This window comes from Olea europaea, unplaced genomic scaffold, assembly GCF_002742605.1.
Source record: "Olea europaea var. sylvestris unplaced genomic scaffold, O_europaea_v1 scaffold409, whole genome shotgun sequence".
NCBI lineage: Eukaryota > Viridiplantae > Streptophyta > Magnoliopsida > Lamiales > Oleaceae > Olea > Olea europaea.
In genome coordinates this window covers 333,064-353,175 of record NW_019260595.1, presented here as the reverse complement: position 1 = coordinate 353,175, position 20,112 = coordinate 333,064, and the positions used below count along the sequence as shown (strand labels likewise).

Below are 20,112 nucleotides of genomic sequence, written 5' to 3'. Positions count from 1 at the left end.
GATAATGAGTGTCAGTTTGACAACAAGAAGGTAAAATACTTATACAAGGAACTAGGAATCAAGAAGAACTTATTTTTCCCCATCAGCCTTAAGCTAACGGAGGTAGAAGCAATTAATAAGACCATCAAATACATCCTCAGGATGAGGTTGGATGCTTTTAAAGGGGATTGGGTGGATGAGCTGCCTCAGGTCTTATGGGTCATACAAACTACTAGTAGGACAGTTACGGGAGAAACTCCTCTCTCAATGGCTTACGGTGCTGAGACCATGAGCCCAGTTGAAATAGGTCTGCACTCTCCTCATCATATATATTTTAACAAAATATCTAATGACGAGTTGAGAATATACAAACTCGATTTTCTTGAAGAAATGAATGATGAATCCCAAACGAGAGTAGATATCCACCAGCAAAAGATGACTAGGTACTACAATTTTAAAGTTAAGAAGTCATTTTCATTTGAATGACCTTGTACTACGAAGAGTATTCCTATCATCTAAAGAGTCAGGAGTGGAAATTCTAGGTCCCCACTGGAAGGGCCCCTACTGCATCAGCGAAGAGGTCCGACTGGAACCTATAAGATCAAAAGTTCGGATGGAAGGACACAACCTTATCCTTAAAATGTAGAATACATAAGAAAGTAATATCAGGAGAGGACGTAAAAGCATCATACATATGGATTAATTAGATCAAATAACTTTCGTCTTGTTAAATTTTTTGAGGGAAAAATACCTCCCATAGACAAAAGTCTTAGGAAAAGTCTCTGCATGGATGAATCTACCATACGTGGGCACTTCGACAAAGAGTTGGATCCCAAAAGATGACCACCTTATTACTTGTCGAAGTAGACAACATATGCCCTTAACAATAAAAGTTATTAAGAAAGCTTCAGCATGGATGTACCACTCAACCCCATGCTAAGGAAAATAAAAGAAAAGCATTCGAACTCCCAACACTTTTGCAAATTGTGAATAAACATAAATCACAAATAAAGGTTAAAGTAGTGCAATGTAATAAAGTATGCAGAAATTTAATAAAAATACTAAAAAAAATGTCAAAAATATTTCATTCATTAAAAACCATAAAAATTGTGGGCTATAAGCCATTTATAATAAATAAAGATTGCAGTAGTATGCTAAACAGATGGAGGAGGGGCAGGAACAAAGGGAACTATAGCATTGGGAGCCAGAGCTTCAGAAGACTCATCTTCGATAGCCTCATCTTAAATCTCTAGTACATGGCTATCCTCTACAGGAGTTTGAGGCTCTTCTTGTTCTCCCTCTTCCAAAAATTCTAGCCTTAACTCGGAAGTATTGAAGGTTTGCGAGTTCACTTCATTGCCCTCATGCATACCTCCACCAATACTTTGCAAAGCTTTCACATGCCTCCATTAAGTGGAAGGTGGTAATGTACTGCTTCACAGCATCATTCCCAGCAGATTCAGCTTTTTTCCTCACCATCTCTACCTCCTTCGTCAGACCAAATATTTTGGAGTTGAGCTCCCCATCTGCTGCTTCAATGCAACTTTTTTCTTATTCGACCTCTCCTAGGCCTCAATAGCCAACTTTTGATGGACATCAAATGTCTCCACTTGATTGGTCATGGAAGTCACTTCACTTTGGGACAAGTGGACTTCCATTTTTAAATTTTCAATCTCTAATAAGGTAGATGTGAGTTTTACAAACTCTTTAACCTGCTGCTTCTGGATGCCATAGCATCAACTTTGGCCTTTCGACTGCCTCCTCAGTTTGGGAGGTCTTGTTGGCAAATTCCTTATTCTTATTTTCAAGGTTTATAAAGAGGGCTTTAACCTTTCTGGCAACTTCAAATGTCATCATCGTTTGGCTCACCACGGTGGCGAAGATGTCCATCGAGTCCCTAGTCCCCACGAAGGTTTGCTATCAATCCATCCAGAATTTATGAAATGTAGAGGTTACAGTTTGGACCTCTGGAAGGAGCATTGATAGAACCTCCAAAGCTAGCTCATCTCTTCGTATAGGGACTAAGAGTTTGGGACCAGGACTTATGTTAGAAATAGTTGATTCACTTGAAGTCCTTGCCCTCTTTGAAGGTTCTTACCTTGGGGGCTCCACAACAGTGGGCCTCTTCTATCTCTGTTAGACGCAGCAATAGAAACATTCATCAACTTTTTCCCAATCGGGACTTTGGAGTAAGGTGGTGGGCTCACCATTGCCCCACCTTCTCCAGTAGAAGAGAACTTGTACTTTTCTTGGTGACCTCTTCCACTTTATCATTTCCCTTATCTTTTGCAGGGGATCGCATCTCTCTCTTTTTACCAACAGCCTCTTTACTGATCTTCTCTATTTGGTCCCTCACTTGTTTCGCTGCAACAGATGAGGGCTTCAACCCTTTCCTTCTGACATGGAGGCGGTAGCAAGTATATAGCCATGTCAAGTATGGGATGCCTCATCTTTTCTAAATTTTTTGCAAAAATGAAAGAAAGGTCAGAATAAATCTACAACCAAAAAGTAAAAACCATATTGAAAGGTGAGACTACTTCTTCAGGCCATTAAGTAGAACTAACCTCGAAGAATCTTTTGGAGATAATCAAACGTTTAAACTCTCTTGAAGATAAGGGATAGAGGTAGATGTCCTTTATAACTCCTAACTCAACTCGGCTTAGATCGAAACGATCAACTTGCCCTGTGAAAGAAGAAAAGAGGTTAGAATCGAATCAACATAACATTCACTTAGCTTTTGAGTAAGAGGTCGGAGCTGTCACGTGGGGAACTATGTCTCTCTCACACATTTGCCATTGCCATCTTACTTAGAATCAAGTCTCCTTCCATCCTTTGATGGAGTAGGGAAAGCCTTTGATGAATGGATAATGTGATCCCCATCGACAAAGAGAGTGCCATCCCTTCCCCCTTTCCCAAGACCCTAGGTTGGAAAATGGTCTGAAAGATGTGAAGGGGCATGTTCTCGCCAATGGAGATCTCCTTCCGCGTAAAGTGGGTCCCTACTAGTTGGGCACAAGAATTTGAAATGAACTAGCTGGGAGCTGGTCCGTACAACCTAAAAATGGCTCTAAAGAAGGAGTGAAGAGGTAGATGAAGTCCTATCTTTAGAAGAAACTCACTAACAACGACGCACCCTTGCCTAAGAAAACAGGCTTGCTCTTTAGGAGATGGGGCTAGATGTTCTATGTTATACGAAATGCAGTACTTTTACCTAAAGTTTACTAGGTAGGATGCAGTTACAATGGAAGGAATTTTGGCAGTCCCCAACCCATCTTGTTAGCTACACGATCTTCCCTAAGAGGTAAAGCACTCTACCCAGTCCTAATGGCTTTGACAAGGTCAAAAGTATTGGTTATGGTGACCCCCATCTCAGAAGCAACTTGGCTTGCATCTAAATCCCCCAACAGAGTGTGAAGATGCCATCAAAAGAAATAAAAGTTTGAAATACTTACTAAATCAAACAAAAGAACCGAAAAAAAAAGTAGCAAAGTAAAAAGCGAAAATGTGTGATAGTTTTTAAGGATTTTGAACGCTATGATTTGCTAAGGTAAAGTGATCTTTGCCAAAACTGTAGCATTTTATAGTAAGAGGTCATCAATCCTAGCCATTGGATATGGATTTGAACCATTCAACCGTTCATTTCAGGGTTAATCTGAACTATACACCACATTTGCCGCTTTGTCTCCTATAGTCCAGATCAGAGTGTCCAAATCATGCGAGCTAAAAGCAACTAAAATCATTGCTCATTGAATACAATGATGGTTGTGTATATTAAAACGTAAATGCGTCAGCTGCCTTTTCTTGAAAATGTACGAGAGAAATTATTTTAGCGTAATAATTAAGGATATCTTGTGTTTCTAACGGTTCCAAGAATATGCCTCTCCAAAATTAATTCACTACAACTTCAGCAAAATGACAACTTATACCGCCTTAGCCTCAGCTTGCATGGCTTCAGGAGGCTTTACAAATGTACAAGCAAACAACCTCGGATAAATGGACCTCGACTGTTCCAAAAATCCCAGCTTCGAAAATTGGCCTCAATAGGCACCTTGATTAATAGCTCCAATTTTTAAATTCTAATTCTCATTTAAATATTCACAATTAGACTTTATGTTTTGGTTAATAATCATGCTTAGACTTAGGGGACTATCGTACGTCTCATAATTCAAAGCTCCTATTGGGAGCTACGAGAGAATATTTGATAGTGAACGAAGACCCAATTGATCAACGTAAAGAAGCTAGCCGCCTAGGCACTATCTCATTGTTCACAAGCCTTTCTACTGAAACACTATCTCATTGTTTCGAAACTCTTCTATCAAACTACTACCTCCCCCGTCCAAAGCCCTCTCTTAAGTCGAGACGCCTGCTGTCTTCCAAGGTTTTTGTAGAGTATCTCTAAGAATGATTGATGTAACATTTATATTAGTTAATGTCAGAATTGTCAGCTTAGGGTGTAGAGCGTCTGAGCCGTTGTCAATATATTAAATGTATTGCAGAAAGTGATGTAAGACCTCGATTAATAAGATGAGGGCACTTGGTCCTGATTCAATGGCTACTACATCAGCTCAAACTCTATAAATAGAAACTCTTTTAATATTTAAAATGATGCAACTTTATATAGTAGTAACCACACTCAATCTTTTCTCTTACTTATTCCATATTTATTTGCTAAGTTTATATTACTTCTATTTTGGTGGAATTGTTTGTGATTGTTTGTTTGCGATTCATCTTTTATCGTATTGTCGATGCTTGAACATTTTTGTCTTGCTTCATAGATCATCTCTCACGTCCAAAAACGTCACCCTTCTCCATCTAAATCTCCTGTCAAAACGTGTTGAAATTTGCTTGCATGGATGTAAGTGAGCCTCGACATCTATTGTCCATGTGATCACTACCAAAAATGGGGTCAACAAAATTAATATTTACATGCGTGGTGGAATTCAATACTTCACAATTTTTGGAGTTAATGTAACCTTCAATTGAAAACAATCAACACAAAGTTAGCTCTAATCAATTGAATAACAAGTAATTAAATCACTGTAAATTGCAAGGATGAAACTTCCCTATCAAAATCAAGATTGTAGCAATAGGTGGAGTTACAGGACTCAGATTCACAACCTAAGACCACAAAGCAATGCCACACAAGATTGAACCAAGAATCTCACTTCCAACCATGAAGGAATCGCCTAAGAAATTGTCTAAAGAACAGCTAGTCAAGCTGCAGCGAAGAAGTTCTGAAAGGAAGTGAGAAAATGGCAGCCATTGTAGGCGTTGGACAGAGATTGCAGAGCCGACGTCTAACTTAGAGAAAAGAGGAAGATGCACTCACAAAAGGCAGTTAGAGGATGAAGAAGAACCAAAGGCAGCCACTTTCTTCTGCAGGAAGAACTGTGTGTGTGTAATGTAATAATTCTCACTCAAACCAGGAGAAAATAGTGGAAGATGGCCAGTTGACCCCACCATCTTTCCACGATAGCCTTTGAACAAAAAAACTCCCATAAAAAAAAATAATAAATAAATAAAAACTGAAAATGTAAACAATACCAAAGGGTCGAAAATACCCCCAAATAAGAGAGGGGAATAGGAAAGAAAGAGAAAACTAAGAGAAGAGAAAAAAAAAAGAAAAATCTCACACCATTGTCGAATATCGTCATTTCTCACAGATTAAATTTGTTACTTTATAATTTACTCACCATTGAGGTCTAACACATGTAAGAATTTGAATGTTTAGGGTTTGAGTATGTTATAAGAGTTTAATTCAAATTTTTATAGTTAAAATAGAAGAAAAAGTTGAATTTGAATTTAAAATGGTTAAAAAAAGTGAAAAAATTGGACGGAACTCATCGGAAATGGAGTTTTCAGGCAGCCCCATCGCCATCTCCTGATCTAGACTCATCGGATCCGGACGTCCAGGCCCCCATTTTTTGAGGCCCGGATTTTTTTAATTTCTTTTTCATTTATTTTTGTGAATATTTTAAGAAGAAATTAAATTAAATATTAATTTTTGTTGTTGTAGTAAGTGTTTAAAATAAAGTAATTAAATATACATAACCAATTAAGAAAATTAATTAAAGAAATGTTTAAAGAAGAAACTAAATTAAATATTAAAATTTTAATTTAAGTAAGTGTTTAAAATAAATAATTAAATAAAGCAATTAAATATTAAATAAATAATATAAATAACCAACTAAGATTATTAATTAATGAAATATTTCAAAAAAAAGGACATTAAATAATAAATTTTTATTTGAGTAAGTGTTTAAAATAAATAATTAAATAAAGTAACCAATTAAGATAATTATTAAAGAAATATTTAAACAAGAAATCAAATTAAATATTAGATAATTTTACATGTACTAATTCATAAGGATGTCAATAATGTACATGTGGAATTCCATGAGAGGAGGATTGGAAAAATTATTTTTCAACTCTCGAATAATGTTGTGCTATTTGTACATTATGATATAATGTTTTTATTTAAATAAGTAATTAAATATTAATTACTAATAATATACATAGCTAATTTAAGATAATTGATTATTGAAATATTTAAATAATTAGTTAATATTTAAAAATTAATTTTTTATTCATATAAGTGATTAAAATAATAATTAAATAAGGTGATGAAATATTAAATACATAATATACACAACTAATTAAGATTATTAATCAATGAAATATTTCAAAAAAAAAAGTAAATTAAATAATAATTTTTTATTTCAGTAAGAGTTTAAAATAAATAATTAAATAAAGTAATTAAATATACATAACCAACTACAGTAATTAATAAAGAAATATTCAAATGAGAAATCAAATTAAATATTGGATAATTCTACATGTACTAATTCATAAGGATATCCATAATGTACATGTGGAATTCCACGAGTGGAGAATTGAAAAAATTATTTTTCAACTCTTCAATAATGTTAGACCACTTGTACATTATGATATAATGTTTTTATTTAAATAAGTAATTAAATATTAATTACTAATAATATACATAACCAATTTAAGATAATTAATTACTAAAATTTTTGAATAATTAATTAATATTTAAAAAATAATTTTTAATTCAAATAAGTGATTAAAATAATAATAAAATAAGGTAATGAAATATTAAATACATAATATACACAATCAATTAAGATAATTTATAAATGAAATATCTAAATAAGAAATTAAATTAAATGTTAATTTTTTATTTAATTAAGTGATTAAATAAATAATTAAACAAAGTAATTAAATATTAAATAAAGAATATATAATTAATTAATGAAATATTTAAATAAGAAATTAAAATAAATATTAATTCTTTTATTTAAATAAGTGATTATATAAATAATTAAATAAAATAATTAAATTTCAAATGCATAATATACATAACAAATTAAGATAATTAATTAATGAAATATCTAAATAAGAAATTAAATTAAATATTAAATTTTTATTTAATTAAGTGATTGAATAAATAATTTAGAAAAGTAATTAAATAATAAATAAATAATGTACATAACTAATTAAGACAATTAATGACCGTGCATTTATGTTCTATTTCGTCCATGAACGTATCAAACTCTTCAAAGTTGTAAGCTTCTTTGTCTTTCCTAAACAATGCAACGATATCACTGCCTCGGTACTTAATCTTCATGTTGTCCTTTATATGGTAATTAGTCTAAATAAGAAATTAAATTAAATATTAATTTTTTATACAAATAATTGATTAAAATGATAATTAAGTAAGGTACATTGAATTTTTAACATCGGACTCGGGGCGATTGTGGAGTCTTTGCATTGAAACACATTGAATTTTTAGCATCGGATGTGGTGTAGAGATGATAAACCAAACACACATTAACAATTGGAGGATGAAACTAGCGTCCGACTTGTATGCATATAATTGTGATAGGTAGTTTATTGTATTTTTTTTTTTTAAATGTAAGCATTATTTTATGTACATTGTGATATGCAGTTGTGAAATTTTAAAATGTAAGCATTTTTTAAAATGTAAGCGTTCTTTTATGTATATTGCGATCCGTATTTGTAATAATTTAAAATGTAAGCATTTTTTTTTAAAAAACGTTTGTAATACTTTAGTTTTTATGTAATTGTATAATAAATAACTAATTACTCTTAATTACCTAAAGAAAATTGAGGAAATCAGTATCATACTATAAATAAAGAGTACATACGATTTAAGTAGATATTACATATCCATCGGGTCAATTTTCATGTAATCAATAACACACTATAAATAAAGAAAATTGGGAAAATCAATAGCATACTATAAACAGATAGTACATACGATTTAAATAGATATTACACATTCGTCAAGTTAATTTTTATTTAAGTACCTACGTGATCGAGGAAACTCTACGGTAGATAGGATTATAGACGTACGTCTATGTCTAGGAGTACGCGGTCGAACTTCAGGTGGTAACAAATTATTAAGTGTTACAATGTAATCAGGATCTTTCCACTCAGCTTCATTTGGTAGAGGAAATATAATTTTGGTATTCTTGAATAATGCATTGAGCGACTCCACATTGTTCGACGTCATCATATTGTATAGATGTCATGAAAAATGTATCATTGCCCAATTTTCGACTTCCATCTTTGTTAGATATTCCCATGCACCATGTGATTTATGTTTTAATTTGTCGATGAACTTATCAAACTCTTCAAAGCAGTAAGCATCTGCGGTTTTCCTAAACAATGCAACGATGCCATTGTCCCGGTAATTAGTTTTTATGTTGCCTTATATATGATACATACAATAACCATGATGTGATTCTGGAAAAAAAACTTCAACTATACTATTTATTATTGACTGCCCCCGATTAGTCACAAATGCAAGGTTCTCGGCGTCTCTAATTACAGAGATTAAATAAATAATTAAAACAGGTAATTAAATATTAAATAAATAATATACGTAACCAATTAAAATAATTAATCAATGATATATTTAAAGAAGAAATTAAACTAAATATTAATTTTCTATTTGAATAAGTGATTAAATAAATAATTAAATAAAGTGATAAAATTTTGTGTCTATATTTGATTACGATCCTATTAACAAATTCTATAACAGTGAGATCATGGTGAGTAGCAACTATCTCGAGAATAATGTTTAGATGTACAAAGATTGATAGAGTTTCGGCTTATTAGGAATTACCGAATTTCATTCTCTAATTACTTTATGAATGTAGAAGATAGTAATACCAATTAGGGAATTTTAACATTTTCACACAATCAATACGCTTTGTCTTTCTTTCTTTTCAAATCACAAACAAGTTCATTAATTATTTAGGCATACAAGCAGTCATTTTTCTAACTAAACTACAACTCATAAGTGTATAATAAGTTTCAAAAATAATAAATAAAAGAAAGAACAATGAAAAAATAGTTTGAATGAGAATCTGAGACTTGCCAAAAGAAAATAGAGAAAGAGACAATTCAAGTAGAAATTAGCAGATTAACATGTAAAGGCGACTAGCGATTCGTTCAAAAGTGGCAGACAAGCGTCAAATGTTAAAGAAATGAAAGTTTATATTGAGGCTTCTAAAACTTTAGACGTGATTTGCCAATGTAGTTTGTTGAATTATGATTTGGATTATTGTTTAAATATCGGGTGAGGACATGTATTGTGAACTTGTTAAACGATAGGCCAATATTGATAAACCTCATTTACTTTCTATGATTATTTCAATATGCTGATTGTAATTTGTATTGCTAAATTGATATTTTTTTTCTAAAAAGTGAAAACTGTAAAAATTTTAAGTTAATAAAATTAACGTTTTAATTAAAAAATTTAAAAACCATTCGGTTCGATTTTGTGCGGCTTTTGAATATCAAAACCTCAACCAACGGTTTGAAATGGTTTGGTTCGGTTTGATGGAAAAATCACGGGTCCACGTGAACTCGAACCAATGGTTTCAACTCAATGATTTCAGTTCGATTTGCAGTTTCGTGATTTTTTTTATAACCCTAAAATATTTCTGTAAACGATGTACTCCTTGTTATCAAAATAGCAGCAACCACATTTCCTTCACTCGTTCATTTCCATTCCCATTCATCAATTTCATTCGTCTGAAATTCACTGAAGTAACGAATTGTGATACATGCTAATGTCATATTTGCATTACGAATTAAAATAGTAGAAAATAATTAGATAAAAGGTAGGAAGTGTGGGGGCAAAAAAAAATTGACCGTCTGTTACGGATGATCCGGAAAAGTCAGGCAGGTTGGATCAAGGCGTCCGGACAGTCAGGATCTGAACTTGGCCTGGATCCTTTTTTTTTTTTTTAATTTCATTTTCATTTATTTTTGTGAATATTTTAAGTAGAAATTAAATTAAATATTAATTTTTTTTATTGAAGTAAGTGTTTTAAAAAATAATTAAATAAATTAGTTAAATATAAAGTGAAAAATGTTTGGTTTTTTAATTTGTAACTTAAAGGATATTTTTGTCTTTTTAAACAAAATTCTATCTTTGTAATTGTATAAATTACTTAATGATATTTTTATCTTTTATTCAACAAAAGGTCATTTTGATGATTAGCAAATTTTTTTTGTTCAAGTGAAAAAATGGCATTTTGACTTGACCCTTATTAAAAGTACCCCTGGTTTTTTTAAAAAGAAAGGCAGTGAGAAAATGGCAGTTGCTGGAGGCGTCGAATGGGGACTGCAGAGTCGACGTCTGACATCGATAGAGAGAAGAGGAAGAGGCGATCGCAAAAGGCAGCTAGAGGATGAAGAAGAACCAAAGGCAGCCACTTTTCTCTCCAGGAAGAACCGTGTGTGTATAATGTAATAATTCTCACTCAAACCAAGACCCAAGTCTATATATTGAAAGTAGGTCAAGTTAATTGGGTCGAGCCCATAAACACTCCTAATTTCCAATAACAAGATTTTTGGTGGTCACATTTGCTACCTTTGGTAAAAATATTTCTGAATAAGTTTGATTTAATTGTCAAATTGAGATTGACTATTCTCTTCACAGGCGCAGTTGAATTCATGAGTGTATATAGTCTTGTTTTGCAAATATTAAAAATGAAATATGCTCTGAAATCATTAAAAATAAAAGTAACACTGGAGATTAATTTGTTTAGAGTTTGACTTCCATCGAGTAAAAGAATAAACCGGCTGCAATTAACATTTAAACCTAGATTTTAACCTTGTCTTGGGCTTCATCAATTGAGCCAAGTATCGGCCCAAGGAAGGAGAAGCTCATATTGTTTTAACCTTGTTAACTCTAACAATAAATACATGAAGATAATTACTCTATAAAATCGAAGAGGACCTCTAAAATATTTCAGTTAACTTGGATATATTTCTCTTTGGGTTCTACTCATGCCATTATCATAACTGTGAAATATGATCAAGGAATCCCATCAAAGCCAAATGATGTCCTGTGGTTAAATCACTTTCCCCACTCGTCGAAAGATTCATTTTTGTAACGGCCAAGTTTTATTCTCGATAGTGATTCCAAGTTTTCTAGAAAAATTTATCTTGAACATTGTGAGGCCTTTACTATTGAAGACACAGAAAATCTATAAAAAGGAAGGCATGCATGTTGCAAGATCTATGAATATCGAGCTGACATGCTACACGATACGATAGAAATCTTGATAATTAATGATGACTCTAACTATAGGCGAGGTAGGCTCGTCTAAGGATGGAAAATTGGCTTGCCAGCTTAGATCGCTCGTGGTTCAGCCTGAAAAAAGCCTAAACCGACCCAGTTCGAGACTCGAGCTGAGCCCCATCTTAGAGAATCGGGCCGAGCTCGAGCCAACAGAAAAAAAAAAGAAAGAGCAACAGCTGCCTTCAAGGCTGCCTTTTACAAAGGCAACGTGCTAGCTGCCACATTGAAAAAAAATCAAGCCGGCTTGACTTGAATCTCGATTTTTGGCCGAGCTTTTGCTCGGTTTCACTCCACTCGGGCCAAAAAATGCTCAAGTCGAGCCCGAGTATCGAGTTTAAGCTCGTCAACACCTCTAGGCTTTCCTAAAGCCCCATCTTAGAGAGGGGCCGGAAAAAAAAAATTACATTCGTACTTTCCATTTTATTTTATTTTATTTTATTTTTTCTTGTTTTCAGGCTTGCTCTTCTTTTTATCTTTTATCTCTTTGACATTTCTTTTGATTACATGACCTTTATGCTTTTATTTTATTTTCTCTACTTGTTTAGTCATCATTAATTTCTCATCCTTAAATTCAACCCTATGCAAATTCTCTAACTTACATTTGACAAAATACTGAAAAGTCTGACTTTTTTGGCTTTGATTTTTTATGTCGTCTTGTATAAATTTTTTATGGTATTTTTCAAAATTTTCTTGTTTTTCAATTTTAGTATTAAAGTATAAAATTGATCAGATATGTCACCTTGCAACATTACTAATTTTTGTATAAAGGTTAAATCTTTTAAAATTATATATATATAACAGTAAGATTTCCAGTGCAAGAAGTAAAATCCGCTTTAAAATACTTGATGGAAACATAAAAGACCCTAAGACATTTAGAAATGTTAAAAGTTTATCATCCGACATTATGCATTTTGAGTTCTTGTTTAACATAGTTATTGATATAATATATTGTTTGCTATTAATAAAGTAAATAAAATATTGTAAAGCATTGGCATGTCTATTTATTTTGTTATTGGTTCATTGAAAGCACTTTTTTTTACTCTTTTTGAACATATAGAAAAATTAAATTTGAATTTGACAATATATTGCTAAAGAAGTTGCTGCTTAAATGGAAGTTGAATCTATATTTTATTAAAATCGTATTATTCATAAAAAGAACTTAAATAGAAGTTCAAAGAATTTTTAAGGTCGACAAGGATTTTGCATTGATGTGCAGTTGTGATTTTCTGAGTTACAAATTGTTAGAAATTATTTATCGGAGATAAAAAAAGGTAATTGAAGTGTTAAACTATAGAAAAATGATTGATTGTTGTTTTTCAAATGTACCTTTGCTTATAAAACACTAATTTATTTTTTTACTCGGTAAAAAATCACTTTTTTATTATTATATATTTGTTAAAAATATTCATAGGCCCCATATTTGAAGTTGATTTAAAAATCCCAAAATATCTGGTTCGATCCTATTAATAATCAAAGAGGGAACATCACATAATTGTTTGTAAAAATGAGGTTGGGCTTGGCTGTAGCAGGCCCACCCTATTCTCTGCTAGGGGTGATGGGCCTCTAGACCCTATCCACGGGTCAAGTAATGCTATTTATATATAATTGTGTACAAATAGATGATATGAAAGAGAGAGAAAAAGAGACAAAAATAAAAGAAACTCGATTATTATAATATTTTTCTTTTCCATATTAGCTATCTGAATTCCTTCATGTACATAATGATATACAAATGGCATTGCTAGCATGGAGCCATGGAGCCGACCAATTAACTTTTATGTTGGTCTGGGTTGACTAGCCGCTTAATGCTTATAAACCTTGAACCAATTTTTGCTGGTCAAGAATGACAAGCGAAATGCTGGGCATTGATTGAAAAGTTATCGGCGATCAGACTTGTGCTAGCCTATGAAGGCAGTCAGATTCTCACGGGGTCGAAATTCATGTAATAGATAAGTTCAAATATTGTGGTTTTAGATTATGCTTCTTTAAGAGTTCATTAGTAGAGAGTCTATTTTTAAAAATTAGCATGCAAAAATTTCTCTTTAATGAATGAATTGATGCAATTGCTATTGTCTACTACTAGTGCCATGGTTCATGATTGAGGCTATCAGGGTAATTTCCTCGAGATATAATTCAATTAATAACGAAATTTAACTAAAATCACCTTTCACCATATATATATATATATATATATATATATCGTTTATAACTTAGCCTCATTATATATATATATATATATATATATATCGTTTATAACTTAGCCTCATTCTTAATGCAACACTAAATATGTCTTCTATTCAAGATTAAAATTTTATAAAAGATTGGTTTGAAAACAAACATACGAAAATAATGGGTTTTTGTACATCTTTAAAATATTTAAAAACTAATTGTCTTGAAAATTATTCTATGATTATTAAATATTATCATTTTCAAAATCTTAAAATAGATAGTGTAGTGTGAATGTTCGACATATAAATATTAATTATTGTTGTTTCTAGAGTTTGAAGTTACTCCTTCGAAAACAATCCGACAGAATCACCTGAATGCAAGAGTTGATCAACAGGATCCAAAATTGTAATTCGAGCCTACCGACTTCACGATATTTCCTTAAAATGAATTTGCTACCTTTAATGGTGCTAAAGACGTCCAGCAATCGTTTCACAAGATAGAACGAATTTTCGTCTCCTACGGAAGCAGCACTGCAGTCTGCAGGAATTCCAATGAACTCAACGAAGTGTGTTTTACTTCAAGACAATATCAGAACGAGAGAGAGGGAAATGAGATTCAAAGCACAGAAAGTTTGCAATGAAAATGGTGTAAATTTTTTGATAAAAAGGCTAGCCATTTATAGACTTGTTCGTGGCCATTCGAACAGTCATCACCTTTCAGACAAACCTCAAAAATCCGAACAGACATGTTGTTCTTCAAAGTCGTGTCTATTAAGTCGGTTAACAGTCGACTGTTTGGTCGGTAAACAGTCGAAATAGTCAACTGTTAAAAGAAAATAAAACACCCGGAATAAGCCAAAATTTAAATTTAATATTGTACCCAAGAATTTGATTATTTACAATTTGGCCCAAAATTTTAAATAAATTTTGTCCAAAAAGTTAATATAGTGTAAAGGTCCACCCGTACCCATACCCGCATTAAACCGGACCGGACTCGGACACGGACATGGGCACGGGCACGTGCTCGTGTCTTGCCAAGCCGAGCCGGCCGGCCAGTCGGACCGCCGCGGCAGCGCGCGCGTGTGGCTTTATGACCGAACCCAATAGGATATAGGTCTTCCCCCTTCCAAAAACTATTGGTACCCCTTGGGGCCCAAACTCAATTCCAAACTTCCACCTTATAAACCACACCAAAGTTTCCTAACTTTCCTATGTGGGATAAGTGTTTGAAAATTCAAATTCTTCCATAGTACTTAGTTTATGTGGGTTACTTTAACACTTAATATTTCATTCAATTTTAAATGGTTTTCAATAAATAAATATATCACGTTAATCATTTCGCGGAGGAGAGCGTGAATATGCTAGGTCCCATATTAATTAAAAGGTGGATCCCACTGAAATTTGGGCTCAAAGTTGACCCATTTCATAACCATTTTTTCCAACAATCCCCTCACATGAATGAAATATGTTGGCCTTATTCCAAACAATAACATCTGATATGTTTTTCAAAGAAAAAATTGAAGAAGACTACATCGGGATAAGTAGTCAATGACTTTGAACTTTCCCTAGTAAAATCTATCGGATTTCCTTAGCCAATCAGTAGCAAGTTGCTTTGAACAGTCAACCATTTATGGAAACCTAGACAATAGAAATCACACAGTTTTCTTCGAACACAGTTGGTTCTCACGTTTGTGTCCATTTTGGCCTTGGACACCTCCTGGTTCATGAGTGGTTTTTAGAGAATTCAACTTTACCTAATTCTCTTAAAAGCGGCCTCTTCTCACTCACATAGGTGATTTCCATAAAGAGTATTCTGTTATACTACACTTGAACAAATCAAGATATAGAAATCATTAAAAGCGTATCTTAACCTATTTCGCTGCAGCTGGGCACTGGCTCATCATAGGAATGGGTAGAAGTAAAATCTTCCCAGTGCATACTAAGTTTTTCACAGTTCGGTTGTCCCATTGAACCTAGATCCTGGGATCTCTACTCAACTAGGTTGGGTTGCCACCATGGAAACTTTTGATTATTTTATTAGTTTTAATCCCATCCCCTTCGATGAACTTTCGACTTTCTTTCTTGTTAAACTTTTAGTTAGCGGATCTGTAATATTCTCTTTTGATTTCACATACTCTATAAAGATAATGCCTGTAGAGAGCAATTGTCTAACAGTATTGTGTCTACAACGTATATGTCGAGATTTACCGTTGTACATTGCATTTTGTGCCCTTCCAATTGCTGATTGACTATCGCAATGGATACATATAGCAGGCACATGTTTTATCCAACAAGGAATATCTTCTAGAAAGTTTCGTAACCATTCGGCTTCTTCTCCGGCTTTGTCTAATGCAATGAATTCAGATTTCATTGTTGATCTAGCTATACATGTCTGTTTTGAAGATTTCCATGATATTGTAGCACCTCCAAGTGTAAAGACATATCCACTTGTTGATTTGCAGTCTTTAGTATCTGATATCCAATTTGCATCACAGTATCCTTCAAGTACTGCTGGATATCTCGAATAGTGCAATCCAAAATTTTGGGTATGTTTTAAATACCCTAAAACTCTAACAATAGCCTTCCAATGATCAGTGCTTGGATTACTTGTATATCGACTTAATCTACTAATTGAATAGGCAACATCAGGTCGAGTGCAATTCATGACATACATTAAACTACCAATGATACGAGAGTATTCCAATTGAGACTTACTATCACCAGTATTGGAAACAAGATGCATACTAACATCCATAGGTGTTTTCATAGGAATAATATTATGTTTCTCGAATTTATCAAGAATCTTCTCAATGCAGTGTGATTGAGACAATATGAGACCATCAGATATTCTAGAAATTTTAATTCATAATATAACATCGGCCACACCTAAATCCTTCATTTCAAATTTACTTGTTAGCATACTTTTTGTAGTTTGAATTATGGTATCATTGTTACCCATAATCAACATGTCATCTACATATAAACATACCATGACATACCCATTTGGAGTGTTCCTGACATAAACACATTTGTTATACTTGTTAATTTTGAAACCATTTGACATCATAACCATATCAAATTTTTTATGCCATTTCTTAGGAGCTTGCTTTAATCCATATAATGATTTAACAAGTCGGCATACTTTCTTTTTTTGTCCTGAGGCCACAAATCCTTCAGGTTGTTCCATATAAATTTTTTCATCCAATTCCCCATTCAAAAATGCCGTTTTAACATCCATTTAATGTATATCCAAACCATTCAAAGCTGCTATTGCAATAAGCATACGTATGGATGTGATTCTTGTCACAGGAGAATAGGTATCGANTCGAAAAATGTAGCATCCCTTGATTCAATAATTGTATTAACATGCATATCAGGTATTTCAAACTTATATACCATAAATCTGTATGCATTACTATAGTAGACATAACCAATGAATACACAATCAATGGTTTTAGGTCCTATCTTAACCCTTTTAGGTTTAGGAATTGCTACCTTAGCCAAACATCCCCATACCTTCAAGTATTTATAATTAGGTTTGTGACCTTTCCATACTTCATAAGGTATCTTTTGCGTTTTTCGATGTGGTAGTTTGTTAAGAATATAGTTGGCAGAAAGCAAGGCTTCCCCCACAAGTTCTGCGGTAATCCAGAACTTATTAACATAGCATTCATCATCTCCTTTAACGTTCGATTCTTACGTTCAGCAATACCATTAGATTGAGGAGAATAAGGCGCGGTAGTTTGATAAATAATTCCGTGTTCCGAGCAGAATTTCTCAAATGGTGAATCATATTCACCACCTCTATCACTTCTTATGGCCTTAATCTTTTTGCTAAGTTGATTTTCAACTTCTAACTTGTAGTGTTTAAACACTTCAATTGTTTCGTCTTTGCTTTTGAGCAAATACACATAGGAATATCGAGTACAATCATCGATAAAAGTGATAAAGTACTTATTACCTCCCCTAATTTGAACAAATTTTAAATCACATATGTCGGTGTGAATTAAATCTAGGGGTTCGGTACTTCTTTCAACAGAGCAAAAAGGTAGACGTGACATTTTGGCTTCTACACATATATCGCATTTGTGATTAGGATTTAAATCACACTTTGGTAATACATCTAATTTGATTAGACTACGTAAAGTGTTATAATTTGTATGTCCTAATCGTTCATGCCAAATGTTAAATGACTCAAGCAAGTAAGAAGGAGATGTATTCTTATTCATAATTGGAGGTACAACAGTCATTACATTCAATTTAAAGAGCCCCTCATTCAGGTAGCCTTTTCCTACAAACATTTTATTCTTTGAGAGTACAAATTTGTCCAAGACAAATACTAGTTTAAACCCGTTCTTACTTAGTAGAGAACCAGATACCAAGTTTTTCCTAATATCGGGCACATGAAGAACATCATTCAGAGTGAGCTCTTTTCCACTTGTCATTTTCAGCACTATCTTCCCATGTCCTTCTACCTTGGAAGATGACGAGTTTCCCATGTAGAGACGTTCATCATGATCCATTGCTTTGTAGGTGGAGAACATCCAACGGTTTGAGCATATGTGACGAGTAGCTCCAGTATCTACCCACCACTCCTTAGTGTTTCCATTAAGTTGCATTCAGAGACGACCGCAGAAAGATTCATGTCTTGTACCTTATCAGTGAGGTTCTCATGTTCTGTTACATTGGCCTGGTTAGTTTTTCCCTTCACATTTTTTGGCTTTCGACAATCCTTGGATTGATGTCCTGCCTTGCCACAATTGTAACAGTTGCCTTTAAACTTTTTAGCAGTTTTTGAAGAACCAATTTGTCCTTCCCCATTGTGCTTCCTCTTTTTGCTTGTCTTGAAACCTCCTTCTACAAGTTGGCTTTTGATTCCATAAAATTGGATGCGCCATTCCTTTTTTCAGTTTTGCGATTGTCTTCTTCTATTCTCAATCAGACAATGATATTTTCAAGTTTCATTTCCTTCCACTTGTGCTTTAGGTAATTCTTGAAATCCTTCCATGAAGGTGGTAATTTCTCAATTAGTGCAGCGACTTGGAATGATTCACTTAGTTTCATTCCTTTGGCATGGATGTCGCTAAGTATGATCTGAAATTCTTGAACTTGGGATATGACAGTCTTGTTGTCAACCATTTTATAATCCAAAAAACGACCGACAATGAATTTCTTCGTGCCGACATCTTCGGTTTTGTACTTTGTGTCCAAAGATTCCCACAGTTCTTTTGCGGACTTAGCATTGTAGTACACATTATATAATATTTTATCCAATCCATTCAGTACATAATTTCTGCATAAGAAGTCAGAATGCTTCCATGCATCAATCGCAGCCAATTTTTCAGCATCACTGTCTTGCTCAGTATATGAAGGCGCATCTTCTTTGAGAAATTTAGCCAGATTTAACGTCGTCAGATAAAAAAGTATTTTTTGTTGCCAACGCTTGAAATTTGACCCATTAAACTTTTCTGATTTTTCCCCGGTCGTATTCGGGAGTGTGGTACCAGAAGTTGCCATTTCTAATACACAATTAGAAGATCAACGGTAAGGAGTAGAAGCAGAAACAAAATAATAATAGAAAACAAAATTCGTTTTAAGATTGTTGTTTCTAGAAGTTGAAGTTACTCCTTCGAAATCAATTCGACAGAATCACCTGAATGTAAGAATTGATCAACAGGATCCAAAATTGTAATTCGAGCCCACCGACTTCACAATATTTTCTTAAAACGAATTTGCTGCCTTCAATGGTGCTAAAGGCGTCCAGCAATCGTTTCCCAGGATAGAACGAATTTTCGTCTCCTACAGAAGCAACACTGCAGTCTACAGGAGTTCCAACGAACTTAACGAAGTGTGTTTTACTTCGAGACAATATCAGAACGAGAGAGAGGGAAATGAGATTTAAAGCACAGAAAGTTTGCAATGAAAATGGTGTAAATTTTCTGGTAGAAAGGCTGGCTATTTACAGACTTGTTCGTGGCCATTCGAACAGTCATCACCTTTCAGAAAAGCCTCAAAAATTCGAACAGACATGTTGTTCTTAAAAGTCCTGTCTGTTAAGTCGGTTAACAGTCGACTAACAGTCGACTGTTTGGTCGGTAAATAGTCGATTGTTTGGTCGGTAAACAATCGACTGTTAAAAGAAAATAAAACACCCCGAATAAGCCAAAATTTAAATTTCATATTGTACCCAAGAATTTGATTATTTACAATTTGGCCCAAAATTTTAAATAAATTTTGTCCAAAAAGTTAATATAGTGTAAAGGTCCACCTGTACCCGCACCGGACCGGACTCGGACACGGGCACGTGCTCGTGCCGTGCCG

The 20,112-nt window shown here is 33.5% G+C and overlaps 1 pseudogene; it reads right to left on the bottom strand.

Annotated features, from left to right (window-relative positions):
* Positions 1–1,686: 1,686 nt before the first annotated feature.
* On the bottom strand, positions 1,687–19,308 carry LOC111387571 (annotated as a pseudogene).
* Between the last annotated feature and the right edge of the window lie 804 nt (positions 19,309–20,112).